This window comes from Mobula birostris, chromosome 11 (genome assembly GCF_030028105.1).
Source record: "Mobula birostris isolate sMobBir1 chromosome 11, sMobBir1.hap1, whole genome shotgun sequence".
NCBI lineage: Eukaryota > Metazoa > Chordata > Chondrichthyes > Myliobatiformes > Myliobatidae > Mobula > Mobula birostris.
The window spans coordinates 26,646,795-26,667,932 of NC_092380.1; the positions used below are offsets into that span (position 1 = coordinate 26,646,795).

General features: G+C 42.7%; 1 long non-coding RNA gene across 1 annotated transcript in view; it reads right to left on the reverse strand.

Annotated features, from left to right (window-relative positions):
• LOC140205441 (uncharacterized) overlaps positions 1-21,138 on the reverse strand; it is a 96,743-nt gene that overhangs the window by 69,920 nt on the left and 5,685 nt on the right. The window lies entirely within an intron of this gene.

Consider the following 21,138-nt stretch of genomic DNA (forward strand, 5'->3'; position numbering starts at 1 on the left):
GGAGAAACAACTGATGTTTCAGGCCATGACCCTTCGCCGGGACTGGAAAGGCAGAACTGTTTGTAGGGACTGTTACTGCTGTTGGGAAAACGAATGGAAAGGGTGAGAGGGGGAATTAAGAAGCTTATTTTGCAGGGTAGTTGGAACCAGGTTGATTAGAGCAATGTGGATGGCTTGTGGCCCACAGATGCTGGAAAAGCTCAGTTAATGAGGCCTAGAGCAAAATAGCACCAAAACAGGCCCTGAGGTGCATCAAGTCAATGCAGACCATCAAGTGGCCATTTTAACACCCATCCTACTCCAAACCATTTTCTCACATTCCACATTCCTATCAACTATCCCAGGTTCTACTGCACTAGGAGCAATGTACAGTGGCCAGTTTTAGGGATGTGGAAGGATGGCCAATTTCCTTGCTGCAGTGCTCTATGACTTTATTCCCTGGAGCACAGGAGAACGAGGGGATATATGAGAGAGATATGAGGATTTTGATAGGGTAAATGCAAGCAGGCGAGAGACTAGAACTCGAAGTCATGGGTTAAGGGTAAAAGATGAAATAATGAAGGGGAACTTCTTCACTCAGAGGATGGTGAGAGTGTGGAACGAGCAGAAGTGGAGGATGGGGGTTCAATTGCAACATTTAAGAGAAGTTTGAATGTGCACATAGATGGGAGGGGGCCTGGAATTCTATGGTCCAGATGTGGGTCGATGGGACCAAGCAGAGTAACAGTGGGGAAGCAATAACTACCAGCTGTCTTAGCGTGAGACAATGCATTTCTGCAAGCTATTGGTGTGAAGTGGGACGCAGATGTTTACATAGAGTTAGGACTGATAATTATATCTGCGCTGAATATTGGAACTTAAGACCGTAAGACATAGAAACAGAATTAGGCCATTCAGCCCACCCAGTCTGCTCCGCCATTTGATCGTGGCTGATCCTGGATCTCTCTCAACCCCATACACCTGCCTTCTCGCCATAACCTTTGATGGCCTAACAGGAAACTATCAATTTCCACTTCAAGTATACCCATGGCCTTGACCTCCACAGCTGTCTGTGGCTGAACATTCCATAGATTCACAGCTCTCTGGCATAAAATATCCTCCTTAACTCTGTTCTAAAGGGTCACCCCACAATTTTGAGGCTGTGCCCTCTAGTTCTGGATACCCCCACCTCAGGAAAAATCTTCTCCACATCCAACTTACCTAGTCCTTTCAACATTTGGTAGGTTTCAATGAGATCCCCCCCACATTCTTCAAAATTCCAGTGAGTACAGGCCCAAAGCTGCCAAATGCTCCTCGTATGTTAACCCCCTCATTTCTGGAATCATCCTCGTGAACCTCCCCTGGACTCTCTCCAATGACAACACATCCTTTCTGAGATATAGGGTCCAAAACTGTTGACAATACTCCAAGTGCAGCCTGACTAGTGTCTTATAAAGCATCAGCATTATCTCTTTGCTTTTAAATTCTATTCCCGTTGAAATGAATGCCAACATTACACTTGCCTTCTTTACCACAGATTCAACCTGTGAATTAACCCTCTGGGAGTCTTGCATGAGAACTCCTAAGACTCTTTGCACCTCTGATATTTGAATTTTCTCCTAATTTAGATAACAGTCTGCACTTTTGTTCCTTTTACCAAAACGCATTATCATACATTTCCCAACACTGTATTCCACCTGCCAGCTTTTTGCCCATTCTTCCAATTTGTCTAAGTGCTTCAGCAATCCTCAGCACTACCTACCCCTCCACCTATCTTTGTATCATCTTCAAACTCAGCCACAAAGCCATCAATACCATTATCTAAATCATTGACAAACAATGTTTAAAGCAACGGTCCCAATACTGACCCTTGAGGAACACCTCTAGTCACTGGCAGCCAACCAGAAAAGGTCCCCTTTTATACCACTCACTGCCTCCTGCCTGTCAGCCATTCCTCTATCCATGCCAGTATCCTTCCTGTAATGCCATGGGTTGAAGAGGATGAATTTGTTGGGGTTTTGCCTCAAACCACGGACCTTCACCGTATGGCAGTGTTACCCGTACAATCTCCAGTCATGTGCTCCAGCACCGAGAACTCAGTTGAGCTGCTGAGCATTGAATCAGAATCAGAATCAGGTTTATTATCACCGATGTTGGGCAAGTGTCATTGCAACTGCTGAACAAAGTGCTACAGAATTCCAGCTGAGAAGTCAGATCTCCACTTCCAGTGAGACATTAAGGTCTGAGGACACCATGAAAGAGATTGCAGAGGATGTGGCAGAAACCACTGTGGCTGAGCAGGAATTGAAGCCCAAGATTCCCAAGACCAAGGACAGGCTTCTACAAACAAGAGAAAATCTGCAGATGCTGGAAATCGAAGCAGCACACACAATATGCCGGAGGATCTTAGCAAGCCATGGAAAAATGTACAGTCCACGTTTCAGGCCGAGACCCTTCGGCAGAACTGGGAGGCCTTCTACCTTGACCAAAGATGTAAGTGGGTCCATGGGCAATCAGAAGACAAAGGACGCTGTTGGAGTGGTAACCGAGGCAAAGCCTACAATGAGAATGGAAAATACTAAGGAGGATAGACCAATTAATTTGGGAGTCTTTGAATTCAATTCAGCAGTGGAAAAACATGCAGTATATTACTCAAGGAATAAACACATCAGACTTTGAGAAGGTTGATGCAACCATTAAATATTTAAACATCTTCATCATCATCATTTACATGAAAAAAAAACAAGTGAAAGATCGTGGCCAACCAGAAAATTCAAATACACAAATTAGCAACTTCAGCCAAGTGAAATCAAAGTGAAGAGACAACTTCAAGAAAAACAGAATCAATAAATTGTTTTATTATTTCCACATGTACCGGGCGGGGGGGGTGAAGAATTTTGTTTAGCATGTTATGCACATAGATCATTTCATTACAACAGAGCAGGATGGTAGTACAAAGGAAAAGAGCGACATAATAACAGGTTGGTATTAACTTGGTGATTCAGTTGACTCATAAGTGTTAGGGTCTGTTTCTGACTCACAGCTAGAGCTCTGGCAAGCAGTTTCAGGCCAAAGTGGAAACGATTCAAACTCCACGGGTGAGTCATGTAAAATCATGCTGCTACTCAGAAATACGCCAAGTCCCATCAATAATTATTTACATTTCCGCTCAAGAGGCTATTGGATGTAACTTTGTAGCTGCACTCTCCAAATGAGAGCTTGCCCCTCCCCAGTTTCCAGTGCACCGCCGAAAGAGCACTGCATTGCTGAAGATGCTGTCCCTCAAATGAGATGTTAACCCCAGATGAATATTGTACCCAGTGGCCACATTATTAGGTACACTTGCACAACTAATGCCAGTATCGGCCAATCATGTGGCAGCAACTCAATGCATAAACACATGCCGACATGGTCAAGAGGTTCAGTTGTTGTTCAGACCAAGTATCAGAGTGGAAAAGAAATGTGACCTAAGTGACCTTGACAGCGGAATGATTGTTGGTGCCAGATGGGGTGGTTTAAGTATCTCAGAAACTGCTGGTCTCCTGGGATTTTCATGCACAACAGTCTCTACTGTTTACAGAGAATGGTCTGTAGAGCTTACAGTTCTGTGGATAAAAATGCGCTGTTTATGAGAGAGGTCAGAGGAGAATGGCCAGACTAGTTCAAGCTGACAGGAAGGCGACAGTAACACAAATTACCACGCCTTAGAACAGTGGTGTATAGAAGAGCATCTCTGAATGCACAACATATTGAATCTTGAAGTGGATTGGCTACAGCAGCAGAAGACCATGAACATATACTCAGTGGCCACTTCCTTGTACCAGAGGTACCTCATAAGTGGCCACAAAGTATACATTCTGACAGAAAGGATTTCACTACAGTATTATGAAATAAAAACAAAGGAATGTTTTTCGGTGTATAAACTTCACACACACTGCAATTTCTTTTGGGAGCTTACTGTATGCTCACTGTGTCTCCCTCACTGGAAATAATGGCTGTAATAAGACAATTATTTAATGGACTGTGCAACACGTTGCCCTCCAAGAGGACCACAACCTTGACGGTGGTTTGGAGGTTTGCATGCCTCAATGACCCAGAGAGCTACGCTGGCTGGTCAGGGATTTACGCTTTGGCTCTTGATAGGGTCACCCATGCCAAGCAGGTCAAAGGCCAGAAATAAGAGCGCTCCACCACTCCTCCAGGTTCGGGGGCTCAGCTCATGGTTAACAACCCTGACTGGTCGACCAAGATTCTTATGGACACAACAATGAAGAATTTTTCTGCATCTGTGTGTGATGGTTTTCCTGAGTCTCCATCCGTGACTTGCATGACTGACAGCAAACAAGAGGAGGGTACAGAAGCCTTGAGTGCCACCAAATACAGAGGACTTTCATTGATGCCACTAAACACGTGAAGCATAACAGGCAAAAGAAGAAACACGTTGAGTTCATGAATGATACAATCCAAAAGCTTCTTTTCCCTTCTTGCAGAATAACAAACAATAAATCTAACAAAAAAATCAATAGGTTGAAAACTCAGTGCTCTTTTCACCATGTAAGGAGATACTTTTTTTTTTGTGGAGGTCCAGCACGATCACAGTAATCTCCTAACTGAACTGCATTAATCTAGGAGTTCATCCAGGCAGACATAGCCACATATCGCACTTCCATGGATGACAAATTTTCAGTGTCAGACACACACATAATGATGTCATTCTCCGTGCAACAGTTCTGCAGAAAGTTGCCAGGGAATTCTGTCGGCATTGTTCCAAGGCACATCTGTCTTCTGGCACTCTCAGTCCAACCAGGTTTTTAATAAAGCTGCAGCAATATGATTTAAAACAGCCTCCTAAAACAAATAACAGCTTGGCACCAGGTCACAAGTCAGGGAGATCCCCTTTAATTCATTAATTTTCCTCGGGCACTCCATTGAGATAGTACAAGGGAGTGGTGCTCAACATTATAACACTCAACTGAACTAAGTTTCACAAGAGTTAGCTTTTAAAAACCAACAGGGTGCCACTAAAAAAAAGCAACAATGAAAGAAAGGATGAAATTGTGAAGGTAAGCTAGCCTATAATATAAAAGAGGATGCCAAAAGTTTTCTTCAGATATAATGTGTAATAGAGAGGCAAGAGTGGATATCGTCCAGCTGGAAAATGATGCTGGAGAGGTAGTAATGGGGGATGAAGAAACAGCGGATGAACTCAATAAGTATTTTGCATCAGACTTCAATGTGGAAAATACCAGCAGTTTGCCGGAATTTTGAGAGTGCCAGGAGCAGATGTGATTACAGTCACTATTACTAAGGAGAAGGGACTTGGAAAACCGAAGGTCTGAAGGTAAATCAGTTACCTGGATCAGATGGACTATACCACAGGGTTCTGAAAGTGGCAGCTATACATTGCAAAGACATAAAAATCTATAAATAACAAAAATAAATAATCAGCGTGTAAAAAGGGAAATATAAGGTGGTGTATACATGATGGCAGAGTGGAGGAAGCTATTTCTGAATCACTATTCTGAATCACTACATATGGGTCTTCAGGCTCCTGTACCTCCTTCCCAATGGTAGTAATGAGAAGAGGGCATTTCTCAGATGGTCAGAGTCTTTAGTGTCAACAGGTCTGAACTATTACTTGTAGGTTCACTGCACAGAAATATTACTGCAAACTAAAGGTCTCTTAAACTATGAGACCTGTTCTTTTTTAAGATGGATGACCAGAGGGCAATCATGTCAGATGGAATAATTTCTTTAAAATTGCAATAATCTCTTCTTAATGGCAGTCTTACTACTTGTGCAAGAAATGAACGTAATCAATCCTGCACTGATTTCTTTACATTCTTCTAACACATTCCCTCCAGAATAAATTCCTGCTCTTACTTTCATTGGATTTTAAGCTAATGAGTCACTTTATAGAAATATAGAAAACCTACAGCACGATACAGGCCCTTCAGCCCACAATGCTGTGCCCAACATGTACTTACTTAGAAATTACCTCGGGTTATCCATAGACCTCTGTTTTTCTAAGCTTCACGTACCTACCTAGGAGTCCCTTAAAAGATGCTATTGTATCTGCCTCCACCACCATCGCCGGCAGTCCATTCCACGCACTCACCACTCTCTGCATAGAAAAACTTACCCCTGACATCTCCTCTGTACCTACTTCCAAGCACCTTAAAACTGTGCCCTCTCACGTTAGCTATTTCAGCCCTGAGAAAAAGCCTCTGACTATCCAGACAATCAATGCCTCTCATCATCTTATACATTATGCAGAAACTGACACAGAACATATGCCAAGTTAAACAAAATTTCAAAATATTCTATTGAAAACATTTATGAATAATTATATTTCATAATCTCCTGGGCATGATATAATAGATCAAATTAACAAAGATGTTGAAACGCTTGAATGTGCACCTGGATACTCATGAAATATTCAGTGACCGTACAGATTTTCTTTCTCGGAATGACACAGTTTGTTTAGGTAAATCCTAAAATCGTGCAGAGGAAGGCAGGATCGAGAGGACATAATGAGAATTAGAACCGAGCTGGGAGTTATCGGGGGGGGGGGGGGGGACACTCAGCAGCATGGTAGAGCTACTGCCACATAGCTCCCGTGATCCGGGTTTCAGCCCGATGGCTGGCGGTGTCCAAGTGAACTTTACATGTTCCCTCTGCGACTGTTTGGATATCCGCAGATAGGCTGGTACTTTATTGCTCCCAAAGGAAATTACAGTGTCACATTAGCATTTTAAGTGCACAGATATAAATATTAGAAGATAAATAAGAAGAATAAATAAAAAGTAAGTTACCACAAACAGTCTAATCGGAGGGGGTCATCATTTCCCCGGCTATAGGTTGACTCATTATAGCAGACATCCCACCCTGCGAAAACTGACTTCAGGGAGATAACACCACCATTTCAGGGAGGTAGCAGCCCCGCCCCCCCCCAACCCCATATTCCCCCCCCCCCCCCGGTTGACCATATATATTCCTTATTGAGTATTTTGTTGGCAAACTCAATGCTAATGCAAATAGCTTTTCTATCTCTTTTGCAAACTTTCCTTGTACTGTGATGTGGCTCTGCTGAAAAGAACTGTGAAATAGTTCCCTGCGATTAGCCTCCCTAATATGTTGTGGTCCCTAAAAGAAATAAAAGCATAAGGTGTATCTTTATTATATTGTCTTATGTAATACTTTGTTCAGTGATTTTGTCTAATCTGTAAACCAATCTGTAAACTGGGTATACGCAGAAAATGTGACATTAAAATACAGTATGTACTTATATATTATCATGGAGTCGTTTTTTAAAATTCTATTACAACTTTAAGCACGTCTTCAGGGAGTTTGGCCTCATCACGTAGGACATCAATAGTGTAGCTGCTTAGCAGCTAGCCAGCTAGTTTAAATAACGTTAGCTATGCTAATGAACGAATGACACCTGTTAAACTCACCTCAACATGTCTTTTACAATCCTAACCCACCATAGGCAATAGAAAAATCACTGTTGCAAACAGCGCAGGGAGCAACACTATCATTATTTTTGACCCCTATTAGGTAGGGGTACACTCTAGTGTAGTCTGGGGTGAAGTGCATTTTATATTTTCCTTTTTTAGAAACACTTTGCCATGGCGGTGCAGGACACGAAACTGAACTGATGGAGAGACAGAGGTCGACTGTAAAGCCTACCCACAGAGAAAACTGATTGGTCTCTCTTTGTGCTAAGTAGACCTATCAGGATGCTCGCTCTTGCTCCCCGCTCTCCCTCTCATTTCTGGGATATTGTATATAATTTGCGGGCATCAGGGAGCTGCTATTAATATGCGGCAGACTCCCGGAACTTCCGGGAGAGGTGGGATGTCTGTTATAGAGCCTAATGGCCGAGGGTAAGAATGACCTCATATAACGCTCTTTGGAGCAGCGCAGTTGTCTTAGACTATTACTGAAAGTGCTCCTCTGTTTAGCCAAGGTGGCATACAGAGGATGAGAAACATTGTCCAGAATTGCCAGGATTTTCTGTAGGGTCCTTTGTTCTACCACAGCCTCCAATGTGTCCATTTCTACTCCTATAACAGAGCCAGCCTTTCTAATCAGTTTACTGAGCCTGTTGGCATCACCCATGATGATGCCATTGCCCCAGCACACCACTGCATAGAAGATTGTGCTGGCGACAGCCGACTGGTAGAACATGTGAAGGAGAGGCCTGTGTACTCCAAAGAACCTCAGTCTCCTCAGGAAGTAGAGATGACTCTGGCCTTCCTTGTACGCAGCCTTTGTGTCGGTGCTCCACTCAAGTCTGTCATCTATGTGCACCGCCAGGTACTTGTAGGTCCTCACCACATCCACATCCTCACCAACAATAGTAACAGGGAGCAGTGCAGGCTTAGTCCATCACCATCTCCTTTGGAGTCCATCACCATCTCCTTTGTGTTACAGATGTTCAGCTGCAGATGATTCAGCTTTTGCACCATTTGACAAAGTCCTCCACCAGGGCCCTCCCCATTGTTCCATTTCTCCCCATTTCCCTGAGATGTGCAGGCTGATAAGTGAATGGGCCACTGTAAATAGCCATCAGTGTGTAATTGAGAGAAAGGGTGTCTGGTGGAGGGAGCTGATGGAACATGGAGGAGAATAACATTGGATTAGAGTGGAATTAGTGCAAATGAGTGTTGGATGATCTGAATGGACTTGGTACATTGAAGGTTCTATAACACTTTATACAAAGGCCAGTAATATCATGAACTCTTTTCCCAAAAAGTCTGGAGTCCAGAGCTCAGCTGAAAATCTTAAAACTGACATTGATAAAAATATTCTGTTTGGGAAATGTACTGTGAATTACACCCAAAGGACAGTAAGGTGCGGATAAGCCGTAATCTATTTAAACAAGGGAACAGACAAAGAGGCTTCACAACTGTTCCTAATCCTGAGGATTTACCAGGGTAGGTGAGGAAGGCTATCAAAGTTTGCAGTGGAATCTGGTCCAGCTGGAAAAATAGGTTGAAAATGCAGATGGAATTTAATGTAGACAAGTGCACTTTGTGAGGAGCAATCAGGGTAGGTCTTACATGGAGAGCAGTAGGGCACTGAGGAGTCATAGGGAAGTACAACACAGAAGCAGGCTCTTCAGCCCATCTATTCCATGCCAAAACCATTTAATCTGCTTATTCCCATCAATCTGCACCGGGACCATAGCCCTCCATATCCCTATTATCCATGTACCTATCCAAACTTCTCATGAATGTTGAAATCCAGATTTCATGCACCATCTGTGCTGGCAGCTCATTCCACACTCTCTGGACCCTTTGAGTGAACAGGCTTTCCTCATGTTCCCCTTAAACTTCTCACCTTTCACCCTTAAGCCGTGACCCCTGATTGTAGTCCCACAGAACCTCAGTAGAAAATGCTGCTTGCATGTACCCTATCTATACTCATCTTAATTTTGTATACCTCTATCAAACCTCCTCTCAATCTTCTACGTTCTAAAGAATACACTCCTAAGCTATTCAATCTTTCCTTATAACTCATCCTCCTGACCCGGCAACATCCTCGTAAATTTTCTCTGTACTCTTTCAACCTTATTTATATCTTTCTTGTATGTAGGCGACCAAAACTGCAGACAAAAGGAGTAATATAGAACAGAGGGATCTAGGAATACAGATCCATAATTCCTTGAAAGTGGAGTCCAAGGTAGATAAAGTCGTTGAGAAAGCTAAAGGCACATTAGCCTTCATAAATCAATGCATTAAGTTCAGGAGTTAGGATGTTAGGCTGAAATTTTATAAGAAGTTGGTGAGGCCTAACTTGGAGTATTGTGTGCAGTTTTGGTCACACTCCTACAGGAAAGATGTAAACAAGGTTGAAAGCGTGCAGAGAAAATTTACAAGGATGTTGCTGAGACTCAAGCACCTGAGTTTAGGGAAAGGTTGAATAAGTTAAGGATTTATTCCCTGGAACATAGAAGACCGAAAGGAGATTTGATAGAGGTATACAAAATTATGAGGGGTAAGCACAGGGTAAATGCAAACAGGTTTTTTTTTCACTGAGGTTGGGTGAGACTACAACCAGAGGTCATGGGTTAAGGGTGAAAGGTGTAATGTGTAAGGGGAACATGAGGGGGAACTTCTTCGCTCAGAGAGAGGTGAGAACGGGGAACGAGCTGCCAGTGGAAGTGTTGAATGCAGGGTTGATTTCAACACTTAGGAGAAATTTGGATAGGTACATGGATGGGAGGCCTATGGTCTGGGTGCAGGTCAATGGGACTAGACAGATTAATAGTTTGGCATGGACTAGATGGGCCAAAGAGCCTGCTTCTGTGCTGTGGTGTTCTATGACTTCTATCCTGTGTTCGCACCATACAATTTTCTTTCTTCTTAAATAGTTGCCAGGATCCAGTCATCACTGGCAAGGCCGGTACTTACTGGCCTTTTTTATTTAACTCTCCTTGATAAGGAGAAGCCTTTTTGAAGCATTTATGTCCATTGGATGTATTACTTCATGTACTGCTGAGTGGCTTGTAAGACCTCTTCTGAGTCCTTTTAAAAGTCAGCCAGGTGGAGTGGGAAGTTTCACATGAGTTAGACTGGGCAAGGACAGCAGGTTGAAGGAGATTTGGATACTTACACAATCATCATCACTGTTGCTTTTGCCTTCCAGTTTACAGATTACAATCTGAATTTAAATTACCACCGTGGGATTTGTGGTTCGTTCGGCCAGCTCTCTGGAGCACTTGCCTGTGCATCTGTTCCCTTTAAGTTCTGGGGTAGAGCACAGAACTGTCAGTGTGACTGCCGCAATTATCCCATGTAATCAACATTAACTTTGTGGATTTTGATCCATGCAGAGCACTCAGATTCAACTCTGTGCAGCGTGTTCCTTTAAAAAAGCATGACGACTTCTCACCTGGAGACTGAACTTTCACGGAGACACACCTTTCCAAACGTAAAAGCGACTTGGAAAAGTCTACATTCATTCAGTGAGGAATAAATATAATTCAGAGCAACTGCTTCAAGTCTGGGACTGTGTTTAATTCACAAATTTGTAATACTGTACAGGGAAGAATTCAGATAGCAAAAATAAAGGGTTTGATGTAAATATTTACTTATAATAATATATTTAGCTGACTTTGGATAAATTCATGGAAATTCTTAAAAAAGAGAGAATCTGCAGATGTTGGAAATCCAAGCAACACACACAAAACGCTGGAGGAACTCAGCAGGCCAGGCAGCATCTATGGAAAAGAGTAAACAGTCAACGTTTCGGGCCGACTGTACTTTTTTTCCATAGATGCTGCCTGGCCAGCTAAGTTCCTCCAGCATTTTGTGTTTTATGGAAATCGTTACCATGTGGCCAAGTAATACATCCACCATCTGGAAGCTGAAGGTGTCATCGTGCTTAATCCTCATTAGTAAATATTTGCATAGGCTTATTTAACAAGACTTCTGGAGCCCCTCGACAGGTGGTATTGAAGTTAGAAGAGCCCAAGTTCAGGAGCAGAGCTGTGTTGAATTTGGTATGGCCTCAGTAAGATATGTGACTGAGCAGTTTAGCCCAGAGGGGGAAAATCAAGCTAGTTCCCCACTTTTTATACACTATCCATGAAATATAATGAAACTTACTCATGTTTAGCTAATGAAGAAATATAAACGGGCTGTCAGTATACAGTGTAGATTTGAGTATGATGATGTTTGAGCGGTTGCTGATCTAACTGATCTCTCCTCTCTCACAACACACCTTTAAGCCTTGACTCCATTCCAATGGCCATTCCGTATGAAATATTAACCCTCGTGTAAAGAATCAGGTTCAGAATCAGAACCACATTTAGTATCACTGACATACATCATGAAATGTGTTATTTTGCAGCAGCAGTTCAGTGCAAGGCACAAAAAATTACTATAAATTACAATTTAAAAAAAATAAACAAATACCGCAAACGAGAAGTAGCGAGGTGGTGTTCACGGATCATACAGAAATCTGTTGGCAGAGGGGAAGAAGCTGTTCCTAAAATGTTGAGTTTACGATGACATACAATACTCTCAGCAGTAAGTAAACATTCCAGAAGAACAAACTGCAGAAAATAAACTCAGTGATATAAGCATTTATATTTAATCCAAGAAAGTTTATTACTTTCTTTAGAAAAAGAGTTAACATGACGATTGATAACCTATATAGTTTAACATTTGGTAATATCTCGGTTTAAAAGTGTTTATTGCAAACTCTCTATAGCTTCGTAACTCCTAACTTCTGTAACTTCTTCAAGTACTTTCAACCTCAACTGCACCTCTCCAGTTTAAGCAATGTGGCCATTCCCCCTCTGTGTCTCAACCTTCAGCTGCCAAGACCTCAGTACTGAAATTGCCCCAGAGCACATCAAAGAGACAGAACTCGATGTCTGGACAACAATTTAAGCACTAAGCCAAATTGAAAAGGTCAGGGAATCAGGGCCCGAGGTGAGGGTCAGGTCAGTTCAGCTCGCTGCTCTGAACTAAGGGCCTGTGGTTGGACTCTCTTTGTGGAATCAGTTCAGAACGCTATTTGCTTCTGTTTATTGTTTGCGTGATTTGTTCTTTTTTTCTCTGCACATTGGGTGCTTGGTGGTCTTTTTTTAATGGGTTCTTTTGAGTTTCTTTTTTTTTTGTGTCTGCCTGTTAGGAGGCGAATCTCAAGGTTGTATTCATACTTTGAAAATAAATGTAGTTTGGACTTTTTGAACTTTAATCATGTGCATTGCTGGATAAGTCTGTATTCATTAACTCCATTGCCAAATTCAAGTTTACTGACACCGCCACTGTCGTTGGCTGAATCAAAGGTGGTGACTAATCAGCATATGGGAGGGAGATTGAAAATCTGGCTGAGCGGTGCCATAACAACCTCTCACTCTATGTCAACAAGACCAAGGAGATGATTTTTGAAACCAGAGATCCAAGAGCCAGCCCTCGTCAGAGGTTCAGAGGTGGAAAAGGTCAGGAACTTTAAATTGCTTGGCGCTATCATTTCAGCAGATCTGCCCTGGGTCCAGCATGTAAGTGCCATTATGAAGAAAGCATGGCAGTGTCTCTACTTCCTTAGAGGTTTGCAAAGATTTGGCATGACATCTAAAAGTTTGACAAACTTCCATAAAAGTGTGGTGGAGAGAATATTGACTGGTTGCATCACAGCTTGGTATGGAAACACCAATGCCCTCGAATGGAATATCCCACAAAAAGTAGTGGATACTGTCCTGTCCATCATAGGTAAAGCTCTCCCCATCTTTAAGCACATCTACGCAGACACTGTCGTAGGAAAGCAGCATCCATCATCAAGGACCCCCACCAGCCAGGTCATGCCCTCTTCTTGCTGTTGTCATCAAGAAGGAGGTACAGGTGCCTCGGGACCAACATCACCAGTTTCAGGAATACTGATTACCCCTCAAACATGAAGTTCTTGAACCAGGGGGGATAACTTCACTCAACATCACTCGCCCATCACTGAACTATTTCCACAAACAATGGACTCACTTTCAAGGATTCTTCATAGTTTCATAGAAAAGTACAGCACAGAAACAGGCCCTTTGAGCCATCTAGTCCATCCTGAACCATTTAAACTGCCTACTTCCATTGACCTGCACTGGGACCACAACCCTCCACAGCCCTACCATCCATGTGCCTATCCAAACTTCTCTTAAATGTTGAAATTGAGCTCTCATGCACCACTTGCGCTGAAAGCTCATTCCTCTGAGTGAAGAGGCTTCCTCTCATGTTCCCCTTAAACTTTTCACCCTTCACTCTTAATCCATGACCTCTTGTTGTAGCCCCACCCAACCTTAGTGGAAAAAGCCTGCTTACACTTACCTTATCTATACCCCTCATAATTTGGTATATCTCTATCAAATCTCCCCTCAATCTTTGACATTCCAAGGAATAAAGTCCTAACCTATTCAATCTTTCCTTATAACCCAGTCCCAGCAACTTTTCTCTGTACTCTTTCAGCATTATTTACATCTTTCCTGTCGGAGAGTGACCGAAACTGTACATAATACTCCAAATTAGGCCTCACTAATGTCTTATACAACTTCAACATAACATCTCATCTCCTGTACTCAGAACTTTCATTTATGAAGGCCAAGGTGACAAAAGTTTTCTTTACGATCCTTGCTGTCCACTGCACCCCTATTTTTGGTGTCATCTGCAAATTTGCTGATCCGGTTAACCACATTACCTTCCAGATCATTGATATAGATGACAAACTACAATGGATGCAGCACTGATCCCTACAGCACTCCACTAATCAGAGGCCTCTAGTCAGAGAGGCAACCATCTATTACCACTCTCTGGCTTCTCCCACAACGCCATGTTGACTATCCCTAATCTGCCCCTAATCTGTCCAAGTACTCATATATCCAGTCCCTTAGAATACCTTCCAATAAATTTCCCACTACTGATGTCTGGCTCACCGGCCTATAATATCCCGGTTTATTTTTAAGAGCCTTTCTTAAATAGCGGAACAACATTGTCTATCCTCCAATGCCTCACCTGTCGCTAATTATGATTTAAATATCGATGCTAAGGCCCCAGCAATTTCTGCACTTGCTTCCGACAGGGTTCGAGGGAACACATTGTTGGGTCCTGGGGATTTATCCACCCTAATTTGCCTCAAGACAGCAAACACCTTCTCCTCTCTAATGTGTACAGGGTCCATGAAGTTGATGCTGCTTTGCCTCACTTCTCCAGACTCTGTGGCCATCTCCTAAGTAAATACAGATGCAAAAAAAATTTATTTAAGATCTCCCCCATCCCTTTTAGTTCCACATATAGATTACCAGAGGATCAATTTTGACTCCTGCAATTATTTTGCTCTTAGCCATGTTCGTAGACTCTCTTGGGATTCTCCTTCACCTTGTCTGCTAGGGGAATCTCATGCCTTCTTTCAGCCCTCCTGATTTCCTTAAGTATTTTCTTGCATTTCTTACACACCATAAGCACCTCATTTGTTCCTACCTGCCTGTACCTGCTATGCACCTCATTTTTTTTTTCTTAACCAGGGTCTCAATATCTCTTGAAAACCAAGGTTTTCATCTCCCTGCAACTCTAGTTTAACTGCCCCCTCCCCCCGTGCAGCATTAACAAATCTTTATGCTGGAATATTGGTCCCCTCCTAGTTTAGGTGCAAGCCATCCCTTCTGTACAGGTCCCACCTTCCCTGGAAGAGAGCCCAATGATCCAAACATCTGATGCCTTGCCTTCTACACCAACTCCTTAGCCTTGTATTAAACTGTAAAACCTTCCTATTTTTGGCCTTGCTAACATGTGGTACGGGTAGCAATCCTGAGATCACAATCTTTGAGTTCCAGCCCTTTAACCTAGCACCCAATTCCCTGAACTCACTTTGCAGAACCTCATCACTCTTTCTACCCATGTCATTAGTAACTACATGGACCACGACCTCCGGCTGCTCACCCTCCCACTTAAGAATGCTGAGGATCGATCTGAGATGTGCTGGACCCTGACACCTGAGAGACAACACACCATCCGGGAATCTCATTCTCATCCACAGAACCTCCTGTCCGTTCCCCGAACTAATGAATCCCCTATCACCGCAGCTCGCCTCTCCTCCCCACTTCCATTCTGAATCAGAGCCAGACTCAGTGCCAGAAACCTGACTGCTATGATTTTCCTCTGCAAGGTCATCCCCCCAAAGTATCCAAAATGGTATGCCAGCTGTTGAAGGGAATAGCCACAGGGGTAGCTCCTTAACCCCTTTCTGCTTCCTGACCCCGTTTCCTGTGTCCTACACCTTGGGTGTAGCTACCCCTCTCTATGTTTTATCTATCACTTCTTCAGCCGAAATGATCCCGAGTTCATCCAGTTCCAATTCCTTAACACGGTTTGTTAGAAACTGCAGCTGGATGCACTTCTCATAGTTGTACTTGTCAGGGACACTGGAGGTCTCCTTGCCTTATCACATCCCACAAGAGGAGCATTCAATTATCCTGCTTCACTCTTACTGTTCTAACCGAGGAAATATAAAGAAGGAAAAACAATAAATAAACTGTGGGGGAAAGCTCTAACTACAGCTTTTCGCTTTTTCCAACAGAAGCCTCTCCTCGCTGAAGCCTCAAAGAGCTAAAGCCTCAAAGATCTAAAGCTTCAAAATCCCTACTCTAATTCTGTCCCCTCCAATGTTGGCCACTCTGACAATAGCCACTCCGCTTGTTCGCGCCTTGTTTTAATTTGTTCTTGCCAATCAAGCCTGAATGCTGAACGACCACTTCTTAAAACACAAACCGCCACGAGTCGATGCCCTTTCTGCTCAATCGGCGAACCTGAGCGAGCTACGTCTTCTCACACTTCGGATCTCCAATTGGCCGCTACTCATCTCATGTTCTCAATATTTATTGCCTATCTATCTATTTATTTATTTTTGTATTTGCGCCATTCGTTTTCTTTTGCACATTGATTGTCCATCCTGTTGAGTACGGTCTTTCATTGTGTTTCTTGGATTTACTGCATATGCCTGCAAGAAAATATATCCCAGGGCTGAATATGGTGACATATATGTACTTTGATAACAAATTTATCTTTAACTTTGAGGTCTGAGTGTTTGAGTGTCTTTCTGGGTCATTTCAAAGCACTGTTAAGATCTAACTGCATTGCATTGGGTTGGATAAAAGAAGATTTCCTTTTCTGATCAACGTTAGTGAATCAGCTAGCAGGTTAGTACATGAAACATTACGACAATCTGATAGTTTCACTATTTTCGATTCTGATCCAATCTTTTTTTTAAATTCTGGGGTCTGTCTCTTACCTTTCCTTTCACCTTCCCTCATATTTAATTGCTGATTTTGATTTTCAGGGTGGGGTTTGAACTCATGCCTCCTGATCAATACCCTAGGTTTCTCTATTCTATACCAGTAGCACAAGCACTATGCTGCACACCACATTAATGCCAATGGGAGAAGGATTTTCGAAATGTGTTCTATATCTTTTCAACAAGTTCAGTATGACTCCTTCAAGATTATCATCACATTACTGCAGACCTGATGAGAGATATGTTGTCTCGTACAGTCACCAAGTCACTGATTCTAAAAGCTGAAATGGGTTGTTACAAATTCTAACTTTTTTGATGAATGGCACTTAGTTAAAATACCAAATTCCACACTAAATACACTTTCCTTGGATTACTGCCTCTCTGCAGATTAAAATCTTGTTTCAAAATACTTTATACTGCTGATAAACATCAAAAGACAAACAGACATCAACAATTTTATAACATTAACAATCGGCAGATAGTGAGAGGCGCTGGGAGGTAACAGTTCAAGTCAACCATGTCCACAACTATTTATCAATCAGAAATTCCTCATGAATGTTGTTAGCAAGGGATGAGGCTAATCTTTTCAATTGTCAATGGTAGAAGCAATTTCAACTCTTTGACAATTTGATCTGCTTAATGTACCATGACACTTTACTGCACATATTAACAATTTTCCATAATTCTGCCCCTTTCAATCCTTCCCACAGCTGGAACTCTGAGTTAAGGAGCAGACTGGAGCAGGTCGTTGATTTCTCCACACAATCTCCATCAACGTTCTCTATCTGTTCTAAGAGCAGACCACACAGGGAAGACAAACTACAAGACAGTAATAAAACTCCACATGAGGGACACATGTAATCAGTGATTGAACAACAATGAGAATGGGTTTCTCAGAGCAGCCTGGGGTGGCACGGCAGAGTAGTGGTTAGCACAGCGCTTTACGGTGCAGGCGACGCAGGGTCAATTCCCACTGCTGTCTGTAAGGAGTCTGTACGTTCTCCCTGTGACCACGTGCGTTTCCCCTGGGTGCTCCAGTTTCCTCCCACAGTCCAAAGATAGGTTAATTGGTCATTGTAAATTGTCCTGCGATTAGATAGGGGGTTGCTAGGCAACAGGGCTCAATGGGCTGGAAGGGTCTATCCCAATAAATGAAAACCATGAACCGTAAACCAAGAAGGCAGTTAACAGTCAAGTACATTCATTGGTCTGGACTAAGAACAGCTGATTTTTTTTTCCTTGACAGACAATATTGGATCAGATTGTTTTATTTCACAACAATTAAGTCTTATGTTTACCCTTCCTAAATAATAATTAACTCAAATGTAAATTCCTCAGCTGTCATGGTGGTATTTGGACTCAGTCTTTGGATCAGTGGTCCAGTAACAGACATTACGCTACCATTCCCCAGAGATGATAGATATTCCTAGTTCAGGAGGGACCACACAGAGACAAATAGAAATAAGCAAATCATTTGCTGCTTTTAATGCTTTTAATCCGTAAATTTCTTTCTCACTCATAAAACTGTTCAATTTAAGCATGGAAGTGACACACAGATGAGCTTTAAAAATACTTGACACTCTTAAAACTAGGTTTTGTGCAGTAATACTCAGAAACTGGTACATCAACTAAGATCTCTAAATTACAGATGTAACCCATCTGTCAGCATCTGTGACCCAGGCTGGACTCCGTGGTGACAAGCATGTTTTGGCTTCCATTCAGAAAAGGAGAAGATGAAAATGTCACCTAACCAGAGCCAACATATTCAATAGCACATGGGGAACCCCTGGTTCAAAGCCTTTGATTGCTGCCAATTGATAAAGCTGAATGGCCACAATTCGAAGTGAACATGTGTGTGTAACACGTCTCTGTGGCTGGGGCAGTGTAGTGCGACACAATTAATTTAGAGCTAGGTTATGGATACCCAGCTATAGGGGCCATCTCACATTCTGCCTTCCAGCTCGGGTTTCTTGTTTGCTTCTTTAAAGGAGATTATGAATATTAATTGATTTCTAATACATGGTGCAAGTAAGTGATATCTTTGCCTGAGCTGTTCACCGCACTGCAAAATAATGTAATAAGAGATCTTTAAGTTGAAATTCTGTCACAATCCTATTGTCCCAGAAAGTCTTTGAAGTTGAAATATTTGAAATGAATTGATAGGAGTGATACCTGTGAACACCTGGGACAGCTTTTTCAAAGCAGGGATCTGTTTCCTGACCACGGGTAGGCTGCATTTACAAATACTTTCCTTTTCCTTTTGTCTGCATCTTGGAAGTTCTGGAAGAAGAATTTTTTCCTTCTTTTTTCATTCCAGAATCCGGTGAGATGTCACTAATCAGAGCCAGATGTGGCATGCCACTGAACACCTGGATTGTAGCTTGTTTAGTGTTACACTTTGATTGGCTGACAAAAGAGTGCTCCCTCTTTTGACAAGATGTGTAATCAATACTCCAGCACCCTTGGTCTCAAAAACTTTCACAGCATGCTTTAAGTGCTACCATTCATGGACTTCTGGAAGGGCAAAACACTAAAAGAGGCCATTGGGCCCATTGTATTTGTGTTCCCAGGTATTTTTATCTTGGGAAGCCTGTGCTGGGCCCAGCATATAAGTGGAATTACAAAGAAAGCACAGCGGCGCCTCTGTTCCATAGCAGTTTGCGAACATTTGGCGTGACATCTAAAACTTTGACCAACTTCTATATATGTGTGGTGGAGAGTGTATTGAATGGCTGCATCACGGCCTGGTATGGAAACACCAATGCCCTTGAATGGAAAATCCTGCAAAAAAATGAATACAACCCAGTCTATCACTGGTAAAGCCCTCACCATTGAGTATATCTACATGAAACTCTGATACAGGAAGGCAGCATCCATCATCAGGGACACCCACCACCCAGGACCTTAAGACCATAAGACATAGGAGCAGAATTAGACCATTTGGTCCATCGAGTCTGCTCCACCATTCAATTATGGCTGATCCTTTCTTCCCTTCCTCAACCCCATTCCCTGGCTTTCACCCTGAACCTTTGATGTCGTCTCTGATCAAGAATCTTTCGATCTCCACTTTAAATACACCCAGACCTGGCCTCCACAGCTGCACGGGGCAACAAATTCCACAAATTCACCACCCTCTGGCTAAAGAAATTTCTCTGCATCTCAGTTTTAAATGCCCCTCTATCTTGAGGCTATGGCCTCTCGTCCGAGATTCCACCACCATGGGAAACATCCTTTCCATATCTACTCTGTCTAGGCTTTTTAATATTCAAAAGGTTTCAATGAGATCCCCCCTCATCCTTGTAAGTTCCAGCGACTGCAGACCCAGAGAGTGATCAAACGTTCCTTGTATGACAACACTTTCATTCCCGGAATCATCTTTGTGAAACGCCTCTGAACCCTCTCGAATGCCAACACATCTTTTCTTAGATGAGGAGCCCAAAGCTGTTCACAATACTCAAGGGAGGCCTCACCAATGCCTTATAAAGCCTCAACAGCAGATCCCTGCTCTTGTATTTAAGACCTCTTGAAATGAATGCTAAATTGCATTTGCCTTCCTCACCATGACGCAACCTGCAAGTTAACCTTTAGTGTGTTCTGCAAAGGTTCCCCAAATCCCTTTGCATCTCAGATTTTTGGATTTTCTTCCAGTTTAGAAAATAGTCTGCACATTTATTTCTACTACCAAAGTGCATGACATGGTGTCTTCTCACTGCTGCCATCAGGAAGAAGGTAGAACAGCCTCAGGACTCACACCACCAGGTTCAGGAGCAGTTATTACCCCTTAACCATCAGGCTCTTGAACTAAAGGGGATAACTTCACTCAACTTCATTGAAATGTTCCCACAAACAATGGACTCACTTTCAAGGACTCTTCATCTCATGTTCTCGAGATTTATTGCTTATTTATTTATTATTATTATTTCCTTCTTTTCATAGTTACAGTTTGTTGTCTTCTGCACTCTGGTTGAATACCCAAGTTGGGTTGTCTTTCATTCTCTTGTTTCAAAGGTACATTTAATGTCAGAGAAATGTATACAATATAATGAAATACTTTCTCTTCGCAAACATCCACAAAACCAGAGGAGTTCCCCAAAGAATGAATGACAGTTAAATGTTAGAACCCCAAAGTCCCCCCAGCTCCCCTCCCTCCCGCGCGTAAACAGCAGGAAGCAACGACTCCCCTCCCCCATCAGCACCTACCACCAAGTACTCAAGCATGCAGCAAAAGCAACAGCAAAGACACAGACTTGCAGTACCCCGAAGACTACGCATTTACCCGGTATTCGACATACCACAGGCTCTCTCTCTCCCTAATAAGAGCGAGAGGGGAGACATAACAAACAACTCGCTAGTTTACGATGCTAAATGTCCGCT